The following is a 20,000-nucleotide window of genomic DNA, read 5'->3' on the forward strand; positions in this document are numbered from 1 at the left end:
TATTGGACATTGTTAGTGTCTCGATAAACATCAGTGTGTTATTCAGGAATTTTACCTAAATAACTATTACGAGACACTTTGGTATCATTGCAGGGCAACTACATTATTGAAGAGATAATTCTTAGTTTGTAATTTTGTTTTCTATGTCGTGGAAGACTGGTTAAGCTAACAAACTGAACACAAATTCTAATTCAGGGGTCGTAACCAAGGGTGTTGATATGTTAGGAAGGATTTGAAAGCTTTATTATTAAGGTTTGGATGGCATCATTCCTTCTGGAACTTGCTTTTGAACAAGTTTCCAGAAGTCTCATTTTCTGTATATGTCTGAAACGTGAAACTGGAAATCTAAGAAGCAATCAAACTCCTTTAAAAGGTTGTATTTCAGTGCATGAGTTGGGTGTAAAAGTATGCTAAATTTGTATTGAAATATATTGTGTATACATGTGTATATATGTATGAAATGTGTTCAAGTTACTGAAGATGAAATTATATTTTTTCATGGTTTTTTGGTATAGATGGTTTGGTAGATGGGGGCAGTATTTTAGGTAGGTGTATGATATATTTATCCGTATTATTTTTCATTGTATGGATATGTATGCAATATTGACTTCAGCCTGAGCAACATGGTAGATAGGGATGACCATATCAGTCGTACTTGCTTTGCCCAAGCTAAGAGTTTTTATGAATGTTGGTTTGTGTAACTTCAAGATTTACATTTTCACTGACATTAAACAAATTTTTAAAAACAAGTTGAAGACTTTCTTGTTCTAACAACAATATGACCTGGAAGACTTGACTATTTGTGAAATCTGTTTGATGGTCAAAATATGTGAATAGTACCTTTAAAGCATCATCAGTGGAGTGTGACTTGATACTTAATGACAGGTGAGGTGCAGAGTTGCATGTTAACTGGATTCTCATGTGTATTTATTGGGTGCATGCTTTGACTCTACCATCTGCCTTTATAAGGGGAGAAAGGGCTTATGGTACATATATAGTTTTAGGTAATTAGGTCTTGTCCATGATTATATGTAAACTTTACATTAATGTCTTCAATACAAGTAATGAACACAGAAAACGTGATCAAACCAGTTCACAAAATTTTGGGATAACTTAGCTATGGCTACAGAATAATCAAGATGCTGGCATCAGCATCCATGCATACCCACTTGAGCTTCATGATGCCTACATAGGCATCATTGAATGGAAGAGGTTAACTAAGTCTCCAGTCCTCATTGTTGGTATAGATCTTGTTTTGTATTTGTTCTTGTTTAGCATAGAACAGTATCCGCTACTGGTCACAGATAGTACAATACTAAGTAGAATGTTGGTATATTCTCTGAATGTCAATCTATAGCCTGTATTATTTTCACTAAATGGTAGTATTGGATAGCATTGTTTTCAAGTTGTGATTGAGGTCTTGCTTGTTAAATTGGTTAAAAGTATCGTCTTCATGGTTACCCCTCTTTAAATGTTTGTTACGGACCAATTGTAGAATCTTACACGTGTACGTGCACACACACGCATGCACCCTCACACACAAACTGGTTGACTAAGGCCCAAAGTACTCCGCTGTCACTCTGTGTCTTCACTTGGGTCATGGTAATATTTTTCTATTATTCAATTGATGGTTTGGGAGCATTAATGGTTAGGTTAGGTAATAAATTTTTTTTTACCATGACCCAAGTGACAGCACAGAGCAATGGAGCACCCCAGACCCCCACCAATCAGTGCATACGGGGGTGGGGGGATTCTTCAATTGATCCTTTGTTGCTAAGTGCTTGTGTATTTCAGTATAAGAAGATACCTTTCACTGGTTCCTACTATATAGATGTATACATTTTTTCAAAACTACTGAACCTATTTGTGCAATGAAGATAATTTCATAGTTGTAGACTTTTGATAGTGACCTGACAAGCACATTTTCCAAATGGTGTCTGTCCCTACCAGAGATGGACACCCCTAATAGTTGTCACCAACATTGCTTTCCTCCACAGAAATGTGGATATAGAGGAAGATATACATTTTAAAAGGAAACATAAGATGGAAAAGGAAGACTTACAGATAATTTGTAAAACTATAATCTGGTTGCTTATTCAGTCCATTGCCTTGGATCTCCCTTGCATGAGACCTGTAACCCCCAGAAGTGTATCTATGGCCATGGAATTGACACTTGCTACATTCTTAGAGTAGTGTTGTTAAGGATTCTAGGTTACCAGCACCTCTATCCACGTGGACCATCTTGCACCATCGAAATAAACACCACGTGATGACGGAGCCATTATTAGTACGATGTTCGCTTGTTACAACTTTTTCAAGTACATGGTGTGCCTGAAAAAATCTGTAAGTGAAACATCGTACTAATAAAGACCCCGTCCTCACTTGTTGTGTTTATTTCGATAGACTTGTCTGCAACTGCCACTTTCATACAATCTTGCACAACTGATGTGCATCTGGGAAGAGTGATTACTATAGAAATGGCTTGGTCAAAAAGAGATATATATTGTGAGCAAATGGGAAAGTGAACTTCTCTTACCTTGACAATAAAAAGATAAAAATGCTGATTATTTAATATCAAGTCTGTTGTGTGGCAATAATCAAGAACCCATAAAAACAGAGGAAATTTTTTCGTGACCTAGATTAGTCACATGCTGGATCACTGAACTCTGTGGTCTGTTGTATATAATACTGCTGGAAACCCTTGGATAAACAACTTAAGGAAAATGGAAATTTGATCTTGGTAGTATACAGAAAGGAGTGTGAATTCCTTGTTACTGAAAACTTCAATCAGTAAGATGTAGTCACCAAGAGGATATACAGCTAGATTTAGAATGATAAAAAGAAAATTCACAAACAAGCATCGACAAGATATGAACCTGAATTTAGATAAAAGAGAAATAAAGTGTAATGCATTTGTGGCAAAAATTACTGCTAGTTGTTCCAAACATACGTTTTTGCTCCTGTAAAATAGTCTGTACACTGTGATAACATGTTGTTTTTCAACAGAAATGGAGAGGACTTGTGCACTGTCTCCTGGGCAATGCATGATTTATAGCTTTCTATTACCTACTTGATTTGGCTACCTCCCTTATAAATGGGAAAAAAGCCCTTGGTATATAGATATAGATAGAATACATGACTACAGTCTTCTACTACAATAAATTTTGACTGCCTCGGTTGATTAATTTCAAATAACTAAAATCCCAAGTTGATGTGGAATGCAGTAAGTCCTGGGTGAAGGCCTGTTGTGTATAAATTCTTGAAATATTTAAGAAACTTTCCTTCATAAAGAGGAGTTTGTTTGCCATAACATCAGATAACATTAGAACATGTATGATAAGCACACAGACTTGCATGTCTTGGGTGGTGTCTTGTGTTGTGCCTTTCATTACATTCAACTGAATGTGATTGTGTGGTATCAAATTGAATAAAATGCATGAATGATTCAACTTTGAGATGTAACCTCATTGAATTGGTGACTTTATTGTCGAATACAATTGGTGAACTTATGCTGAAATTTCTTCTGAAGAGGACATTAGTTTAGGGTGGATGTTGAATGTATTTTGGATGACTCATAATACCTCTTATTAGTACTTTTATTTGTTTACATGGTGATTATAAGAAGTCCTCCATTGTGGAACATGTCAGAAATATTAGCTGTGCTGTTGTTTTTGCATCTCTGAAGGAGGCATGTAGGTCATGTTTAAAAACAAATGTTTGAAATGCGATACCTGACATAGATATCCCATGTGGAGTGGGTAGTCTCGCATAGTATCCAAATGCATTGTCTCGGTGTTTTTGGGGGGTAGAAGTAGCTGTTGCATACCATTCTATGGTTGTTGCAAAGTATATTGTAGCTACAATGGTGGTCAGGTATATGGAGTTAGACCAATCCTTTTTCCTCATCTCATTTAGATTCTATAATTGCAACCTAATCTCTTGGTTTGTGCCAATGCATTGATTCAATTTTTGTAATGAAATTATCATTGTAGAGCCAAGTGTTTAGACTGCTGTAGCTATCAAGTGCACAGCAGTTGAAGTTATATTTGTATATATTTGAACTTGGGAAATGTGCCAGAGTTTTTGGTGGTGACAGCGTGTCTAAATTAGCGAAGTATAATATAGCATCTACATTTATTAATATCCCACCCATGCTGATGTATATAGTGATACAAGTGTACAGCTCCTTTGTATTTTCATGAAAAATAGTTTTGTAATTTTTTTTTTTTTGTTTTTTTTTTTTATGTTCGTGAGTCTGTATATTTTTATTTTTTGTTTGCGAGTCTCAAATGGCCTGGCATCAGACACTGTGTCCAAGATACTGTCACTACACAGAAAACCCAGAATGCATTATTGTACACTGGCCTGCACTCTCTTTGGACAAATCCATAAGATCTCCATGTAGGAACCTATTGGCTGAATGAGTGGCTATGGTCAGTGTTCTTGAGGGATGCACATTTCTTGCAGAAGAGGACAGGGCCCATAGATCGATCGATTCTGAATTAATTTTGTCTATCTGTGCCCTTCACAAGTGCTCCCTTCCCTTTAATGATAGATAAAACCTTATCATAATACTGATATTTGCTAATTATTTTTACAAACAAAAACTCGGCTTCAAACTAGTTAGCAGTGGCCCATAAAACCTTATCATAATGCTGATATTTGCTAATTGTTTTTACAAGCAAAAAAGCTTCAAACTAGTCATCAGTGGTCCTAGGGCTTTCCGATAGATTCTTGGGAAGAAACTGTAATATTGTCTACGTTGCAGCAAAAGGATTGATAGAGATGAGCTTTACCCTTTGGCTCTTTGTGGACTTTTGCCTTGGTTTGATAAAATCACAAAGCTGCAGCCAGAACAGAGGCAGGTTGTAGAATAGGGAAGAATAGGATGTAATGTAGCACAGAAATTATTCTAGATTGTGTGATTTTTGTATCTCAAGTACTGATTGTTATCTTTGCATGCTGTTGTGATACTGCAAGAGTGTCCATTTGATTCCCGTTGGGTGAACCCAGTATCCTAATGATACTGTACAAGCTTCTCGTTTCTTTGTAGTTTTGATTTGTATAACAATCAATCTGTTGCCCAGGGTGTTTATTGCAGGAAAATTATAACTCCTAGATAACTGTCTACAGCTGCTTGTTCTATGTTGTGCATCAGTAAGATTTGCAATAGGTTTTACTTCATGCTGAATGCATTTGTAGAAAATTTTAGTGGTATTTTCATCAGCGGGTCTTGTGACTGTGTGTGAGCTGCTCTGTCTCATCTTTCATACAAAACCTATTCAACATGGGTGACCCTGCAGAGATTTTCATCCCTATCGACTTTGCTTTTGTAGTCGTTAAGATTTTTATTATGAAGAAGTTTTCTTTAATATTGATACCACACAAAGTTGGCTGTCTTATGTGAACATGGCTAATATATTGGAATTTGACTTTTCTGTGGAATCGTTTATTTTTCATTGGCCATTGACAATTGGCTAATTTTTAATCCTTGTTAGATTGGACTGTTATACAGTGTTTTTCTGCACCTATTGAAGTAATTATAATAATTTTGTTGCATTTCCAACATTTCATAAGATTTTTCAGTTAAATTTAATTTTTTTTTAGGCATGTTTTACCTCAACATTATTTATTGTTGCGATAGGTGCAGCCTTGTTTTTGTATATTGTAAGATCAATGCAGCCTGTAACTGAGCTATTTTATTGAACTTTTTTTCTTCTTGGCCTTCATTGTATTATCCTGATTATCATGGATGTCAAAAATTTGTTGCCTCATTAATAGAGTGTCATGGATATTGATGAAATTGCGGGGTAGTTATCAGAATAAAAGGATTGATACAGTCTGGCATGGAACAGATGAAATACTAGTCTGTAGCCACTTTGCTTGCGAGATTGTTGATCATGCTGTACTGGTGATATTGAGATGGCACAATGTGTTTTATTTATTTTTGTTATATTTTTTTTCTTCATTGTCTTTTCTGTAAGTTGAACATAGATACCATATATGATATGCAGAATACAAAAAAATGGGTCACATCAAGTGACTTGATTCCTTTTAACTATTTCAAGGTGGATTACTTTGTTTTAGAAAAAGATCTACATGTTCAAACAAATTGGCCATGTTTACCATAATTATCTAACCCCACCCCTGCCCAGTGACATCAAACCCCCCCACCCCATATATACGTACACACACACACACATGCTCAAACTGATTTAAATCATGTACTATTATCTGGAATGAAACCCCTAAATACCAAAGGCGATAGTTTCAGTTGGTCTTCATCCTGTTGTTACAGAAAGACACGTTCATTGTACCTGAAATAGATCTTGTATTTGACTGCATAACATCTGTGAATGGTGTCCCAGTAGTGAAAGGATCAGGCTGCACCTGTACACCTGCATTGAAGCCATGCAGGTGTGACTATTCCCTGCATTGTTCTATATGGGGGTGGGGAAATAACCCATAGATATGGGGGGGGGCTGCTGCAGACGAATAAAATATCCTGGCGACAACCATGATTACCTAATTAATTTATTTTTATCAATTAATTAATTTATTTTATTTATTATGGAAATGGTGGACCAGAATATGCTATCTCTCTCAAAGGATCCAACGCGGAGGCGAATAAAATGGCCAGGCGGCAGCCAAGCAACGACACGAGTATCGTTTGGTATGGGAGGAGTTAAACGAGGCAGTCTTGCGTGACGCTAGTCCGTAGGGGTGAAAGGTCACTGTGTTATCAGTGATAACGATAGCGTGGGGAAGACGCGGCTTTGGCCATTGGAAAAAGTATTTCCCGAGGTTATTGATTGTAGGTTACCAGCAGTATTCCCTCTATTTTATTTATTTATTTATTTATTGCTGTGAGTGTGCGCAGATTTTTTTTTGTGCACAAACTTTCCATTCTCTGAAAAGTATGTGCGCACACATAGCGGCAGTCATTTCGTTTGCAATGGAAGCGTTAGAGTTAGAAAAAAAATGCAATTATTGGTTTGACGGTTACCATAATTTTAGATAATTTACAAGTTGATGTTTAGGTGGAACTTTTGTATTGAATGGATTTTAATATCATTAGAAAACCTTGTGTGCACATTTTTTCTTTGTGTACTAGTTGTAAAACGTGTATGTGTACATGCACACAGCTTAGACTAGGGAACGTTGGTTACCACTCACCAGGTCTTCTATCCTCTTCAATGGTCGTTGTCCCTAGGCTGCACCGTCTTCTCGTGGATAGGCCGGTGGTCCTGCAGTGAATTTTGGAGGATGTGTTAGACATGGAGATGAATAAAATCGTCTGGTGGCGGGTGGAGTGAAGGGGACAAGTGAGCGTTGTTGGTGATTCAGACTGAGCTCTTCTTATCTGTGCTGCCACTTGGCACGGGGGCTGTCAGAACTCCGGTAACATTCTGGTGGTCGGTCGGTACGCGATGGTTTGTTACAGGTGTGGCTGGAGCTATTTTTTTTTTTTTTTTTTTTTTTTTTTTACGGCTATGGGTTACGGCTATTTTTTTATTTTTTTATTTCATTATGATAATTTATTTTATTATTATTTATTTTATCATAATTTGGTGCTCTCGCCCCTCCTCAGGGAGTGTATTTACGCCCCCCCCCCCTCTCGCTCTCTCTCTCTCTCTCTCTCTCTCTCTCTCTCTCTCTCTCTCTCTCTCTCTCTCTCCAGTTGTGTCAATATGGTGACACAATGGACATATATGGTTTAGTGTTCACAAACTGAACACCATTTGCTCCGCAGCTGAACACATACTGAACATACGCTTGAAGTGTGCAGGAGCCAGGACTCGAACCCACGCCGCGTCAACGTTAAGCCCAGCACCATACCGTCTATTAAAAAAAAAGTCTATTGAGCTGGTTGTCGTGTTGTTCGTATGACCGCCATGTTGAAACAAAGAAATCACAAAAAAGTCCCATCTAACTTCCTGGGGGGGGGGGCGTGACCCCTCTTGTATAGAAATATAGATACACTTCAATAGAATCTATGGATTTAGTGAAACTCCATAGGCGAGCTTCGGGCTCGAATGTATGGGTGATGGGAGAACGCGTGTTGTTCGCCTTGATAATAGAGACCCGTGGGAAGTTGGTATGGGCGCATACCACTACCTATACCACCGATGATACTGTCACGGTCAGGGAGTGAAAGTCTTCTCCTAATACTACACATCGTTACGGTCTCCCTTGAGAAAAGGGGAGAGTATGTGGTAGAGAACTTCTGTTTTACCCGTAGATCGGGACGTAGATGAATTCCGAGCTCTCATCCGGGAGGCTAGGAGCTGACGATCACGAGTGTGACACGTGATCCAGGGCCATGGTGAGTCACATTACAAGTACACACGGGTTATCACCCACATGTACACACCCAGGGCTACGTGTACACAGTCACCCGTTTGTACACACACAGAGCCACGTACATGTGTACAACTGTGATACAAGGTTCGAGTCCGGATGAACGGGTTGTTCCGGACCGGCTGTAGCTTACCGGGATCCGGGTCTCCGCCTCGACCGGTCGAATCCGGTAGTACCCTGTCAAGACTATAGGAGAAGATGTGAGGGTAGGACTGAGAAGGAAGGGGAGGAGAGGAGGAGGGTAAGGGAAGAAGAGGAGAGGAGGAGGGTTAGGGAAGGAGAGGAGAGGAGAGGAGGAGGGTAAGGGAGGGAGAGGAGAGGAGGAGGTAAGGGAAGAAGAGGAGAGGAGGAGGGTAAGGGAAAGAGAGGAGAGGAGGCTAAGGGAAGGAGAGGAGGATAGGGAGGGATGGGAGGAGGAAGAAGAGAAGTGGGGAGGTAGTGGAGAACATGGTTTATCATTATTTTTGATATTATTATTATTATTATTTTTTTTTTTGGGGGGGGGGGCTGTCGCCCTCTGGACGTGGTGTGCATGGGAGTAGAACCTGGGTGGGGGGTGATTTGCGCCGCTACAGTTGGGTACTCTTGCCCCATACAAAGGGTGAAAGGGAATATTCCTACATCACTCTCATACACATATCCATGACCCACAAATCAAGAGGACGACCTGACCTGACCTGACCTAGTCTACGCGTGTGATTACCAGTGCTTCTATCACAGGGTTGTTAATGGTTAGTTAATCCAGTAGTTTGCGTTTTTATTGGAGTGCCGCATATGGGCCATTTGGTATTATTAAAAAAATGTGGATTAGGATGCCCCGCCCCCCGTAATTTTAGATATTCATCTCGGTCATAAATGGCCCCAATTTTATTTGTTTGTTTGTTTATTTTTTAGACCATCTCTCGTGCACATATGTTTCGAATGTTAATTTCATTGGAAGAACCACTACTATTTCTTCCTCTCCATCATCTTCCTCCTCCTTACTCCTCTTCCTCCTCCTTACTCCTCTTCCTCCTCCTTACTCCTCTTCCTCCTCCTTACTCCTCTTCCTCCTCCTTACTCCTCTTCCTCCTCCTTACTCCTCTTCCTCCTCCTTACTCCTCTTCCTCCTCCTTACTCCTCTTCCTCCTCCTTACTCCTCTTCCTCCTCCTTACTCCTCTCCCTCCTCCTTACTCCTCTTCCTCTCATCCGCCTCCTCCTCCTCCTCCTCCTCCTCCCTCTCCCTTTTCCTCCTCCTCCCTCTCTCTTTTCCTCCTCCTCCCTCTCTTTTCCTTCTCCATTCCTCCTCCTCCCTTTCCTTCTCCATTCCTCCTCCTCCCTCTCCTCCTCCTCCCTCTCCTCCTCCAACTCCTCCTCCTCCTCCCTCTCCTCCACTTTTCAGTTCCTGTTCTTTCTCACGCAGCTTATCACGCCCCACACCCACATCCTCTTCCACCCAACGCCCACGTCCTCCTCGAGGCCGAGAAGGGCGTGTGGTAGGTGTGAGGCCTTTTGTCTCGTCTTCGATGTCTCTCCGTGTTTACTTTCGCCGGATTTTCCCAGGACGCCGCCGCCGACGCCTTCTTTCTCGCTCCCGTCTTCCTTACGGATTGGCCCAATTCCTTCGGGGTAGTTTCATTTGCCTCCCTCCTCTTCCTCCTCCTGCATCTCCCCCTCCTCTTCCTCCACCTCCTCTTCCTCCACCTCCTCTTCCTCCACCTCCTCTTCCTCCACCTCCTCTTCCTCCACCTCCTCCTCTTCCTCCTCCTTCCTCTTCCTCCTTCCTCCGCCTCTTCTTCCTCCTCCTCCTCTTCCTCCTCCTTCCTCCTCTTCCTCCACCTCCCTCCTCTTCCTCCACCTCCTCTTCCTCCTCCTCCTCCTCTTCCTTCTCCTCTTTCACCTCCCCCTCCTCCACCTCTTTGACACACACAACACGTAAAATACACAGTACTGCATGATGGCGGCGGTGCGATATTGGCCGGCAGGATAGAAGCAACGGTAAACTGTTTGCCGTAAGAACAAAGTCACCCTGGATGCCCCCCACTCACCTCCCCTCCCTCGGGGGGGGGGAGGGAGAGACTCCACCTGCTATTCACTCCCCCTTTCCCCCCATTTCCTTCCGCCAAGTTTCACTCAGACACCGCCTCTTTTTGTTTTTTTCCCATATTTTCTTCTCTGTTCTTCCTCCTCCCCCTCCTCCTCTTCCTCCTCCTGCTCTTCCTCCTCCTCTTTGGAACCTAGGAAGAGTCCCATTTCGTTTTTTCCCAGTCTTCGTCTTCATCTCGTCCTTGTTGGGTCGATGATCTCTTTGGACCCAGGAAGGCTCCCGCGGGGAAGGGGGGAGGGGGGTCGAGACGCCGCCGGGTGCCTCCGTGAGCAGTGGCGGACCCGTTGACCCTGTTCCCGGGGTCATTTCTGACAATTTTTTATATCAGAGGGGAGGGGTGGGAAGTGTGACTGTACAAGTGTAGTGATGTGTTTATATATAGATATATATATATATATATATAATTTTTTTTTTTTTTTTTTTTTTACTACAGACTTTTCTATTCTGCCGAGGATAGAAACTCTGGTGATTTATGTTTAAAAGAACGATAGAATGGGGATTAAAAGGAATATTGGCTTTTTGCCTGAGATGTTTTGTCCTCCAAAAGCGGGACTCGAACCCGTGCACTGTACCTTACGATCGCTTCGGCGGATGACCTGTGCCGCCCTCTTCTTTCAAGCTGCCCTGGGGCGCCGGTGGTGGAGCGTGCGGGCGTCTTCACGCCCGTTGGCACGCCCACGGACTCCCGGTAAGGTGCCTGAGAGGTAACACGCAAGTTGTGCTTTTTGGTAAATTGGACCTTGCCGCCCTCCTCCTCCTCTTCTCCTCCTCCTCCTCTTCTCCTCCTCCTCCTCTTCTCCTCCTCCTCTTCTCCTCCTCCTCCTCTTCTCCTCCTCCTCCATCCCCTCCCCCTCTCCCTCACTTCTCCCTCCCCCTCTCTTCTCCCTCCCCCTCACTTCTCCCTCTTCTTCCTCCTAATCCCCCTCCCTTTTCACCCTCCTCTTTTCACCCTCCTCCCTTTTCCTCCTCCCCTTTCCTCCTCCTCCCTCCTTCCCCCATTTCCTCCTCCCACATAACTTGTAAAGTACACAATACTTGAAGCCCTATTTATATATTTTCTTCTAGCTGCTGCTACCCGATTTTATTCAGCTGAGAGCCAGGTGGTGGTGGTGGTGGTGGTGGGTTGACGTTTGCCACGCCCACCCATACTCGCCCACAGATGAATAAAGTCGGCCGGCGATAGGTAGAACAAGTAGTTGAAATATATTATTTTAATTTGTTTTATTCTATTTTATTACTATTTTACTCTTAGACCGTTCTTGAAGCATTGTCCTCGTTTCTTCGTGTTTCTGGATGTTGCTGAAACTGTTCATCAACTGTTTCGTATCAGTTTTCTTTAGTTTGTCATTGTTGTCCACGTGGCACAAAGTTGTAGGCCAACGTGTTGGCTAGCTGTTCACACCCGAGCCCAAGATCTGTTGCAAAATAGTCCTTGGACTGGCTTGAGACATTTCAGAAACTGTCTCGAAACAGTCCAGAAACACCAGCGAGACACGGAAACATTGTTTCAGAGACATTGTATTTATGTCCGAAGCTTCAGTATGATAGCGTAATCCCATGCATTAGCGTAGTACTGTACCGGACATTTCGCCTATCCTCCGCCTTGTTAGTCAATTGCCCTTCCCCCTCGCGTAGTAGCCTGACCCTTGCAGTAGGATAGAAGCGCTGGTGAACCAGTCTGTGACAAATAATCAGCTGTCGTGGATCCTAAAATGTCTCCGCGGTGGTGGTGGGATATTGTCCGTGGTGGTGGGATGTTGTCCGTGGGTATGAAAGTTCTGATGATGTCTGCCTTGTCATTTGGGGGGGAGGGTGGAATGTCCAGGCAGGGCTGATGGACTTTTGGGTCTTTCATGGCTAGAGGCGGCTGTCAGGGACTTTGTGACTTCCTTACGGACCACAGTCGCGTAGCGCTCTTTTACAAATGGGGACTATTGTCCTCCCCAAGGAAGAAGAAAAGAAAAAGAGATAATCCGCAGTTCCGTACCCAAGGATAGAAGCGCTGGTGTTGTTCCCATTTTGTCTAAAATGCCTTTCGGACACGAATGTTTAGCCAAAATTTGGCGAAATGGGAATTCATCGGAAGCGGCGTATATTGCATTGAGAGACCATACATGTAACGATCGGTTGTTGTATAGGATGCTGTATTCAATTTGCATAAAGATTTGCTGTCGCTGGTGCGAGAAGTTGATGAGGCCGGGGGAGTGGGAGTGAGCAAGAGGGAGTTACCCGTGTGTAATGAATCGACTCAATTCGTGGAGATTAACTCAAGGATGAGTTAAGTGTTTTTCAACCTTCAAGCTTTGTGGGACCCTTTGTATCGACTTCTGTATTCAGGGAACACCTTGATATGTCATAATAATTTTACATTTGTATATGATTTTTTTTTTTCATTTAGTGATGTGAACATTATACAAATCATCGGCACATTCTAGACCCTAATTGTAATAATAAATTCAACCATTTCATGTTATATTTCTACGTACTTGCATAATGTTTCTAAACTTTTGTTTTTATAGTTCAGTTTATATATACTAGCACAATGAATTTAAATACATTTGAAACTTGAATGTATTTTTTTTTTTAAAGACCCTCTGGCGCCCCTCAAAAACACCCTCGCGACCCTAGTTTGGGTCGCGACCCTGGGGTTGGGAACCACTGTTCTAGAGGAAAAACTAGACGAAAAAAGGCTTAGCTTGAGGAAGACTTGTTGTTTACTAGAGAATCTTGTGGTTGGTTGCTGTCATTTTGTATCCTGGCAGGAAAAATTATTTTAATTACGTATTTTGTTTGAATTTCTTTGTATTACTGTAATTTTTATATGTGGTTTGTGGAGGAGTTTCCCTTCGTTGGATAGAAGTCGTTATTGATGATTTTGGTTTTGTTTGAATGTTTTAGTTATCAGTGGGTGCCGCGTCGGTAAAGAAAAGAATTAATGTAAGAAACTGGCACGCGGTTTTGTAACATATTTCCACTATTGCGAAGGATGTAAATGACAAGGACTTGTGGAAGGATATTTTTCCTTAGGGATATTTTATTTCATTTTTTTTTTATTATTGATTGGAGGAGGAGGAGGAAAAGGGAGAGGGAGGAGGAAGGAGGATGAAGAGGAAGAGGAAGAAATAGTAGGTGAGGAGGAGAACAGGGGTGGAAAGGGAGCTGGGAGATAGGGTTGATGAAAGAATATTAGGATGGTTTGGACACATGGAAAGAATGAGTGAAGAAAGACTAGTAAAAGAGGTGTGGAAGGCAGATGTGGAGGGAGTGAACATGAGGGGGCGTCCTAGGATGAGGTGGATGGATGGGGTGAAGGGGGCTTTGGGGAAGAGGGGAATGTCTGTTGAGGAAGGACGGGAGAGGACAGAAGACAGGGGTGAATGGAGAATGGTTGTATATGGATGATGTGATAGCATGAGGTGGAATGGGCGGGTTGATGGGGGGTGAGGTAGTATGTGTGAGCAAAATTTGAAGCAGCCCGAAGGGATTTCTCCCCGTCCTCTCCTTTTATGCAATGGGGGGACGGAGAGGGGGGTCGCCGATTTAATGAAGCGGCCTTGCTGTGGATGTGCTGTGTCTTGCGACACTGCTTCTGACCCAGGGCAGTGGACAAGGTACAGGGATGACCCGTCATTCAGGAGGTGCTAAGATGAGAGGGAGGGTGGAGGGGTGTGGAGTGTATTCAGGGATGGAATGGGTGGGAATGATTTTATGCCTTTTTCTTTTTGGCTACCCCCCTTGTAAGGGGGAAAAAGCCTTGGTATATGTATGTGTGTGTGTATATATATATATATATATATACACACACACAAAATTTACGAAATTGTCTATTTTTCATCTCGGGACGCGATAACCCCCCCTCTTAACTCACATCTAACCTAACCCCCACAAACCCCCCATCCACTCACGTGCTTGTCATTGTAAGGCATCGGTGGGCGGAAGGAAGGAAGTAAGGAGGGCATGCAAACGAAGGCGGGGTGGGGGGGTTGGCGACAGCAGGAATAGCAGTCGCATGACACAGTCAGCCTGACGGATGCGACGATGTACTGACGTCGCAGTGAGAGAGAGAGAGAGAGAGGTTTATCATTGGTTATACCGTTACCAAACCATTCTGCTCTCCTTTCCCGTCCGATGAACTTTAGGATTTCGTCACGTCCTCCTCCTTCTCCTCCTCCTCCTCCTCCTCCTCCTCCTCCTCGTCCTCCTCGTCCTCGTCCTCGTCCTCCTCCTCCTCGTCCTCCTCCTCGTCCTCGTTCTCCTCCTCGATAGCAGAAGCAGTCTGGTTCACCAGTTTCGTCATAATTCCCAATAGGAGGCGGGGAGGAGGGGAGAAGGGATCGGCTCTGAGAAGCTGAAGAGAGAGGGTCTTGTAACATTTGGTTTAACAAGGAATGTATACTTTTTCACTACTCGCCTTGGTGTATTTAGGTACTGTATTATTGAACGCACGCACGCACATACATATGTGTATGTATAAGTGTGTATGTACACACACACACACAGGATGTGACCTTATGTATGTGCGCGCGCGCTCATGCTAAGATGGAGTGTTGGTTTCTCTCTCTCTCTGTCTCTCTCGTGGCAAAGGTTGGGTTTAATGTCATCGAGTGGCGACGGAAGGAGGGAAACCCGCTTCGCACGTGACCAATTCGGAGCCAGGCGAGCGCGCTCTTCTGCAGCAGAAGACGAAGGGGATGCCTGGCGATTTTAGTACATGGGATCCCGGTTTGAACGCAGTCGGGGCCGGTCGAGACCCCCCCCTCTCTCCCTCTCCCTCTCTCTCTCTCTCTCTCTCTCTCTCTCTCTCTCTCTCTCTCTCTCTCTCTCTCTCTCTCTCTCTCTCTCTCTCTCTCTCTCTCTCTCTCTCTCTCTCTCTCTCTCCTCTCTCTCTCTCTCCTCTCTCTCTCTCTCCTCTCTCTCTCTCTCCTCTCTCTCTCTCTCTCTCTCTCTCTCTCTCTCTCTCTCTCTCTCTCTCTCTCTCTCTCTCTCTCTCTCTCTCTCTATCTCTCTATCTCTCTATCTCTCTCTCTCTCTCTCTCTCAGCCATAACGGTGCCCGCATTCTTGCATGTGCCTTATTTCCAAAGTACAGATATTGCCGCGACTACTCTGCTTGTACTACAACTTTTACTACTACTACAATTGCCTAGATGTCTCTACTGTTACTATTACTTCTGTCATATTTGCTATGCTGAATCCACTCAGCTTGTGTTACTTCTATGCTGCTGTTGGGCTATGCTGCTTCCGTTTAAGGAAGGTAGATAGGGAGTAGAGTAGGTAGATAGGAGGATGTTGCGAGATTATTTGGTGTTATTTTCCTTGTTTATTTATTGTCTTTCGAGGATGATTTTTTTTCTTGTAGGAATGACTTTTTTTTTTGTTTTTTTTCTTTCCCTCGAGCATCAGGAAATGGTGGTCACAGCACTGGTAGAAAACAAAAGTCCACCGGGATTGACAAAGGCAGGAAGGATGGCTGGAGGTGGGTGGGTGGGAAACCTTTGTAACGACGTGCCGTCTGTTTGCTGATGCTGATTTCAGATGACAGATGGCAGACCGTGTCGTCTGCATTATTTCCTTGTCACCGATCTCCTTTCACTTCCTTTCCCCTCTCCCCCCTCCCACCTTCCCCCTCCTACCTCCCACCCTCCCCCTCCTTCCTCCCACCCTCCCCCTCCTTCCTCCCACCCTCCCCCTCCTTCCTCCCACCCTCCCCTCCTTCCTCCCTCCCTCCCCTCCTTCCTCCCTCCCTCCCTCTCATATTCCCCCTTTCTCCCTCCCTCTCATATTCCCCCTTTCTCCCTCCCTCTCATATTTCCCCTTCCTCCCTCCCATCTTCCCCCCTTCCCCCTCCCACCTTACCCATCTCCCACCTTCCCCTTCTCCCACCTTCCCCCTTTCCTCTCCTCCCCCTCTGAACATCAGAATTGAATTGCACCTTCGCTTAGTCAATTCCTTTAACTTCCTTTCCTTTAAACCCGTTTTAACACCCCTGGCCTTCGTAACCTTCTTCCTTAATCTCCTTGGATTCGCTGTTGGCACATAGATGAATGAAATCGCCTGGCGGCGGCGGCAGCCCCGTGTAGTGAAACGGGGGGAAGCGCTGGTGATGCTTGAAATGCCTCTGCCATTGCGGTCAAACGCGCCTCGCTTTGCTTGTCTTTGCTTTGCTTTGTTTGGTAACAGGCGGCCGTTGAACTTGGAGCCCGCACGCGTATGTGTGCGTGTGCACATGTGTGCGTACATCTCTCATTGAGATCCTGGTCCCCCAATCCGGGGACCGAGTGTCAGTCTTCGGGGCTGTACCACCAATAGGGGGGTGGGAGGAAGGTAGAGGTGGGGGAGGGGATGGGGGTGTTTGAGAATTACAATACCTTTTTCCTCCTCATCTTCCTCCTTTCTCTTTCTCCTCCTCCTCCCTCCTCCTCCTCCTCCTCCCTATTCTTCCCCTCCCTTCTCTTCCGCTCCCTCCTCCTCTCTTCCACCTCCTCCCTTCTCCGCCGTCCTCCCTTCTCCGCCGTCCTCCTCCTCTCTTCCACCTCTTCCACTTCCTCTTCCACCTCCTCCGCTTCCTCCTCCCGGTAAAATGAACTGGCGTAACGGAGCCTACGATAAGAGACGATGATGTCTCAACACACAGGAAGAGACGTGATGGCGAAGGCCTTCCTCCTCCTCCTCTTCCTCCTCCTCCTCCTCCTGTGTGTGTGAGAACCTTCCCGGCGGACGTCGGACGGCGGTCTTTCGTCACTTTTTTGGGGGGCAAGGGCCTAAAGCCCGGCCTCTTCCTCCTTCAGGGAAAAGAATTTAGCGGAAAATGCATTATGGTGGTGGTCAAATGTCTCCTGTGTGTGTGTGTGTGTGTACGTGTGTACGCGTGTACGTGTGTGTGTGTACGTGTGCTTTGATGTTATCGACGGATGCAGGCTTGTCATCACAGAAGTCTCTCTCTCTCTCTCTCTCTCTCTCTCTCATGGTACTGAGGGGGAGAGGAAAGTCTGACGACCGCCTCGTCAGGACCACTGAACTGCTGACACTGGCTCGTTCGTTGGCGTCAGCCTACATTCTGGCGAGAGATACGACACGAGTCAGCTTTGGCGGCAAATGCCAGCTCAGGGTGCCGTGGTCAGCAGGCCTGTCAGCAAGGCGTGGGATGGCGGTGTCAGCGTATAGCATAGCTGACAGCTTCCGTTCGTCCTCATGTCAGTGCTACCTGTGGGAGACGTCTGCCCCGTGGGAACTCCTACCCCAGAGGAAGGCGGATTGGACAACAGTGTCAGCCCCTGAGCTTCACTTGGATTCGTGGCAACCCCCTCATAAAGAGGGGACAAGTATCGCGTGAAGAATTGTCACCCCCAAAACGCCCACCTGAAGAATCGTCACCCCATGAGATCCCATCTGAAGAATTGTCACCCCAGTACGCCGAATATCAACAGTGGAGTAAAGATTAGGTTAGGTTGAATGAGGGTTATGCTAATTGTCATCAACTTGTACAACCGAAGAATCGTAAACCCAGGAAGGCCCACATGAGGAATTGTCACCTTGTGGAAGTCTGGGGTGAGGATTCTTCATGTGATCCAGGGACAATTGAGCTAATATGTGTATGTTATGTATGTGTATACTTGTACGTGTGTGTGTGAAGTGTGATCACACGGTCCGAAAGCTAAGCGTCTCTGGTTTTACTACGTATTGTACATATTACCCAATAGAGATCATCAGTTCGTGGGTTGTCCAATTGAACCACGCGTTGTCAGCGATGTCACGACAGACAGAAGCGGGTGGCTGACACGTGGCAACAGAAGGGTCCCCCCGCGAGATGAATAAAATCGCCTGGCGACAACATGGACAAAGGAGCTTCTAGAAGCCAGGACGAGGGTATTCTTAGAAACCCTTTCTAAGTTAGTAGAATTCTTTGGAGACTAAGGCAGCAATATATTTGGCGATCATGTCCGTCTTCCGAGAGCAGCTTTCACTTCTTCGAATCAATGTCAGGAATCTCCCAGTGTGGCGCCCGTCAATGGGAGCCTTGTGACGTCACTGGCACCAACCCTGACGATGACGTCATCGTGGTGCCAAACTACACGGGTGAAAGGGCGTCCTTCATGCAGTGCCCAGGCTGCAGTGCTCATCTGCAGTGCCCGGGCTACAGGATCTACACTGCAGTGCCCGGGCTACAGGGTCTAGACTGCAGTGCCATTAACCTCCCCCCCCCCTGCCCGGGTGTTAATTCGATTGAGGGACGGGGGGGGGGAAGGATGAGGGGGTGGAGGTCCTTAAGAGTGCAGCATGGTGTCGCCATGTTATTTCTCTCTCTCTCTCTCTCTCTCTCTCTTTGATAGGATTTCGGTCTCTTGAATTTGAAAGCGACATCTTGTGTATGTATTTGGGTGTTTCGTCGATAAAGTCGGAAATATATATATATATATATATATATATATATATATATATATATAATTGTGTGTGTATTAGCAAAACTCTAAAGAATGAAATGGAATATTTTTTCATTAAAAACAAATGGTTTCTTTCTACTTTCATGATAATTCGTAGGTTTGGGCAGGGTTGGACACAGAAAGGTTCAAGCGAAGTGTAGGGAATTCTTGGGCCATCTGCAGCAGCAGGGTTCGATTCCAAGGAAGGACACCCCAAAACGACCCGTATTGCGATGCACCATAAGGGTCATGTTCGAGGAAGCGTGGTGCACAAGTGAGAAATCCATTTGCGGGTGCCCACTGAGCCAGTTCTGTATATATTATCATAACATTTGGTCTAACGTATGCACCTGTGTCCTATGTACTGGGTATAGGTGGCCGGTTCGAGTACTGAAGTTGACTGTGTGTGTGTGTGAGAGAGAGAGAGAGAGAGAGAGAGAGAGAGAGAAAGGAGCTTCAGTCTCGGTAGCCTGTCACCCGGGAGTTGATGACGTAGCCACGCCCAAATCATCACGCAGACCTCCTCCCCCCCCACACACATATACACGTTACCCCTCTCCCTCCCCATTGCTGCCCTCCCTTGTTCCCTACCTTACTCCCTCTGTACCTCCCTCCGTCCCTCCATCCCCATGACGGCCAAGATGGCCACTATTACTACTATTACTAGTACTACTACTGCTGCTAGCTTTGTTACTCAATCGGTATTGGGAGCGGCGACCCATGGTGTGAACGGGTCTCACCAGGCCCCCGGCGTGAACTGGCCAGCGGTCGGCCGTGACCCATTCCCGGAGGTGGGGGGGGGGTACCTCGCAGCTGCATAGAATCGGCTGGCGCCAACCCCAAGCAAAAATGTAAACATTGGGGTTAGAAGGGGGCGTGGCCTCCCCGACCCCGTCAGCCATTCGCCCAACCAGGAGCTGTCTTGGGCGTGACGTCACGCTATATACGACCTTCACCTAGAGGGGCTGCCATAGAGATGAATAAAATATCAAGTTCTAGCTTTAGTCTAGACGACTAAGGCTCGATGGTGGAGGTGGACCGGTGCGTCGCGTGCTGGGCTCGCATTTACCCTGGGTTTGTGTGTGTGAGTTCTGACTACTATTTCATTATTTACTAATTATTTGCTATCGATA

At 44.9% G+C, this 20,000-nt stretch overlaps 1 protein-coding gene across 2 annotated transcripts in view; it reads left to right on the forward strand.

The window, feature by feature from the left end:
- Past1 (putative achaete scute target 1) overlaps positions 1-20,000 on the forward strand; it is a 109,207-nt gene that overhangs the window by 51,729 nt on the left and 37,478 nt on the right. The window lies entirely within an intron of this gene.

Source organism: Oratosquilla oratoria, chromosome 40 (genome assembly GCF_046742065.1).
Source record: "Oratosquilla oratoria isolate Oo_2021 chromosome 40, ASM4674206v1, whole genome shotgun sequence".
NCBI lineage: Eukaryota > Metazoa > Arthropoda > Malacostraca > Stomatopoda > Squillidae > Oratosquilla > Oratosquilla oratoria.